The sequence below is a fragment of the Mercurialis annua genome, linkage group LG7, assembly GCF_937616625.2.
Source record: "Mercurialis annua linkage group LG7, ddMerAnnu1.2, whole genome shotgun sequence".
NCBI lineage: Eukaryota > Viridiplantae > Streptophyta > Magnoliopsida > Malpighiales > Euphorbiaceae > Mercurialis > Mercurialis annua.
The window spans coordinates 29,812,158-29,817,275 of NC_065576.1; positions in this window are offsets into that span (position 1 = coordinate 29,812,158).

Genomic DNA, 5,118 nt, shown 5'->3' on the forward strand with positions numbered 1-5,118 from the left:
GCTTCAATTTCAGCAATTAAAACGTCGAGCTTACCTCGATTTGAAGCTTAAAAATGATAGAGAATCAAATTCTGAACAAATCGACATAAAGAACGCTCGATTTGGACGAGAAACGGCGAAACCGCGGCGGATCGTATTCGATCGTCACATTTTTCTTCCTTTCTCTGTTTCTCATTTTCTCGATCATTCTTCTCTTCTTAACATATATACATATTTGGCTAATTATCCACTTTAATCCTTCATTTCTTTATCTTAAACCATTTTTCTTTTAAACTTTCTAATTTAACCAAATGGTTAAATTATTCTTTTAACTCGATTATTTATGTATTATTTATATCCATATAAATAATACTAACCCAAAATCATTATTTTCCGTCAATAATATTTTAATTACTATTCTCGAGATTTAATTGGCTAATTTGCACCTTAGTCCTTGAAACTTTTCAAAAGTTGCAATTTAGCCCAAAACACATCCGCGTCCAAATTTTAAAAGGTCTCTGATTGACCCGAGATTTTTACCATTATTACTATAAAACATTTCGCGGACCTTGGCGAAATAATTTCCATTACGGGATTTATATTTTATTTTATATTATTTTTTCAACATTATCCTCAAATCCCGCTAAATCGCTTAAATAAAAATTTGTCTAAATTCCCAATAATATTAAATTAAATCCATATTAATTTAATTTATCGGAATTTACGGCACGTGGCACAATTTAAATATTTGGGGTATTACATTCTCCCCCCTTATAAAAATTCGTCCTCAAATTTTCATAATACTTCTTGACTTATCTTAATTTTCTTTAACATCTTGAACTTTCTACATAATAGGGATACCGTTTCATCTTACGACACTTGTCGGTGCATGAAATTATCATTTCAATTTCTGTACTTCTTACACTTTAACGTCAGTTATCACTGACAACCTTATCTTTGATCTTTTCTTCTTTATTCTATAACACAATCCTTGTGTTTGTCCTTTATTTGACATTCAATACTATAATCTTTGTCATTCAATATCTCCCTTTTATGACGACATTAGTCGTATTCATATGTATCTACGATTCGCCGTTCTTAATTCTTTACTCTTGTAGTCTCTTCCATATGGCCGTCATCACGGTCTGATTCTTATTTATCATTATGTTGGGATCTTTATCCCATTGTCCACTATTCTCTTTTTGTCTCGTTACTTCACTTCTCGTCTGAAGATTCTTTCGCTATCGTCGATAATCATGGTTATCCATGAGGTGAATCCTCAAGACATATCCTTATAAGGTCTTCACTTTTCTTGTAAAGCTTACTTAACCTTCTTCTTGCATCTTGATATCTCATATACCTCTTTATTTGTTTGCATATCCATTGATCTATTTTCTTTTCTTAAGCATGACGTACTATTCTTTGAAATTCCTTATCTTTTCTTACCTTACATCGATATGTTTCATCAATCTGGTTTTCAGCCAGATAGGATTGTCATATTGGTCGCTGAATTCTTATTTTAATAAGGCAGCGTGTGACCAATGCTCATGCAAGCTTTCTTTGCTTCTAATTCTTAAGTGAAGATCTTAATCATTTTCCAATCATATACTTACATCTGAATGTTCCTTGATGACAGCGTTACTTGCTCTATGTTTGATCTTTTTATTCTTCATTTCATCTATGCTTTTCTCTTCTCTGTTGTCTCTTGACATTCAAAGATGCTTTTAGCATTTATCGTTATAATCCAACTCTTTCTTTGCTATATCATCTTTCCAATTCTTAATCTTAATTTGTCTCTTAGCTTCCAAACTATTTCTTTTAACTATTATGTAGCGTTAAACTTACTTCTTATCATCATCCACGATCTTGCTATTCTACTTATTATTCCTACTTTTGTCCATATTGCAGACGTACTTCTTCGTATCTTTCTTTGATTTCTTGTCCTTAGTTAACCAATAAGATTAATAGTCTAAATGCTATGATCCTATGGTATTCTTCTTGCGTTCCTAATTCACGTTCTTATAGTGTTTCTTGATTATCTTCGATTGCATCATTTGCTTTCCTCCTCAGCGCCTTTTGTACATCGTGTACTACTTTCTTTTAATATCCACAACATCGATCATTAATAGAGAATCGTGGTCTTTTCGTCTAAATTTCCCGATGTAGTACGTTCTCAATCGTATATGTATTGTCTTATCGTATTCGTACTAACATTATGGCTGTCCGTAATGCCAATCGTATGTTGGTATCATCTCTGTCGTATTTTGCACTGCTGATATTTCTTGTTTCAGCACTCTAACGTCAATCACCAATTAAATAATGGATCACATTTTATTTTGTCTGAATTATCGACATAGTGCGCTTTCGATCACTTACTTATTGTACTATTGTACTATTACTGACGTCTTAACTGTCAGTGAATCCAATCCTATATTTCTCTATCATATTTACTTTTCTTGTTCCTATGTGTCCGCGACTACATAGAGTTCCATTTCTCTAATCTCCTTGTCAATTATCCACATGACCTTTCTTTTCCTTACCTCAATCTCTCTTACAGAGTTCTTTGCGACATACACAAACTATTCACACTTTCTTAATGCTTATTATCTTAAAGGATTTCTTAATCGTAGTCCCTTCTTAGTTCTCATCGAATGTATACTTTATACCTTTAGCATACCTTACTTTCACATCTTATTTTCTCGTTTGATTTATCTGATATTACTTTCTTTCGTATGGCTCAATTCCAATATTGATTTTCTGCTTTACATTCTATCACTTATTTCAACATACTAAACTTTAATCGTATATCTGACACGTCGATGTCATATACCATCTCTTAATCGTTCATATATTATATCTACACCTTCCTATAAGGGTTACTATTAACCTTCTAGATCAATCGCACTATTCACTTTACTCCTTATTAGTCCAACTCAAAACTTAGGATTCCGTGCTTCGCGTACATCTATCATACTTATATTTATTCTACTCTTTTCATTTGCTTTATAATCACAACCTGTGGTGGAGATTCCAACTTCTAGTTCACTGATTACAACACTTGTCGTCTATCTCTTGATCTTTCTAATCGTGTACCTCCAACTATTCATTCTCATGTAACTCTGACGTTAACTGTACCTAGTTAATCAAATTCTATATTCTGTCTTTTGTATTCTCGTCATACGCCCTCTTGGCTCATCATCCTTATCCATATATATTTTCCATTGATACTCCTATTAAACTAATACAAGCCCTTAATTCAACGATCGCAGCGATTAATACTTAGGTAATCGTCTTATAAACGTCATATCCCGATATTAACTTGATCCAACGGCTTAATTCAAAGTCATCACAGTTTTACTCAATCTTCATAGGTATCTCTTTCTTCACGCTAATATTGTCTTTATATCCATTGTCTTAATTGGCACACAATTCCTTATATCAGTTGCTTTTTCGGCTAACTGATTCATAATGACGTTGGGCTACGGCGGCACTTCTGATGCCTGTATGTTCCCACTTTATTTTGCTAAGTTCCCGTTGTCCTTTATCTCGTCTCTGGCCTTTACTGACCAATTGGAGTAGATTGCATTCGCTTTGGTTACCTCGATCTTCTTCTCGCGCCTCATATACTTGTTGTGCGACAGCGCGCGTTCGCGCAGTTCTTTATTCATAGTATGGCGAATACATAAAGGAATCCTGATGAATTCCTTAAAATATAACACCTACTGGTCATCGCAACTAACCGCTGTCCACGTAAGTTGGATTTTAGGAACGTCTCCTTCCCTTAGGCTTTCTAGGATGATGTCTCTTATTGCAAGTCTTCTGAGTGCTCTAACTCATTGTAGACTTAGTAAATTATCAAAACATATACTTGCGTTGTATATGTTACACACATATTACTATCGTAGCTATAAGCATCTATGTTGGCCGGATTCAAGAAAATCAGTGTCCCCTAGATTTTCTTGATTACATATCATAACTTAAATCTTGTGAGCATTCCGCTCACATAGACTTAATCAAACATCAAGAGTATTAAAACATAACATACATGTCATACGTTAATCGGATATGTTTTACTATCCGAACACATATTTACTATCCTAGTCGTATACTAGTCTGTTTAATCAAGTCTAAGTTCATTAGCTAGAGGCACAAATCCTATGTTCTCACAACTATACATATTCATTCGCCCCATAGCCTAGATCACAGCTTGCTCGCGGGCACTTTACTTCCGTCACATAGTTCTGGTCTAGGTATACTCGCATTAAAAACAAAACTCTTTGAAAACTCTTTCAAATAAAACGACTCATTTGAAAATTTCATTTAAATCTTAGCAAAATTGTGCACTAAGGTGATGACGTCTCTCATCCCCAAAGAGTTGCCACATCTCACCTCTTCGTCTGAACATAATGCATATGATGCATGTCCTATTAATGCATGTATTGATGTATGTAGTGATGCATTTCTATCAATGTCGTGGCAATCATGTATTTCTGTATCGGGTCTAGGCACAATTATGCTTTCAGAATCGTTAAACAAATAACTTTTAAAAGTTATAAACTTCGAGTTTTGTAAGTTCTTTAGACCTTTAAACTCTGCTTCTGGAAAGTTCCTCAACTTCTACAACTTTGCATTCCTTCTTCTCACTCTTTCTGAAATTTCGATCGATCGAATCCAATAACGTCTCTCCTGCTATCTGATGCTAAACACCCATATATATAACATCAAATCACATTCAAATCAATTATATTCTATTCATAGGAGGCAATACATCTCCTAGAAACTTCATTTCAAAAAGCATATCATTCTTAATCTAATTCGCCTGACATCGATAGCAAAGCCAACCGATGTATCCTATCTGCCTGACATCGATAGCGAAGCCAACCGATGTACCCTATCTGCCTGACATCGATAGCGAAGCCAACCGATGTATCATATCTGCATGACATCGATAGCAAAGCCAACCGATGTACCCTATCTGCCTAACATCGATAGCGAAGCCAACCGATGTATCCTATATGCCTGACATCGATAGCGAAGCCAACCGATGTATCTGATTCAACTCGTACAAATCGATCTCATATCATGCAAGCACATCTTTATCGAAAACAAAATTATACGTATATATCTTATATATACGTG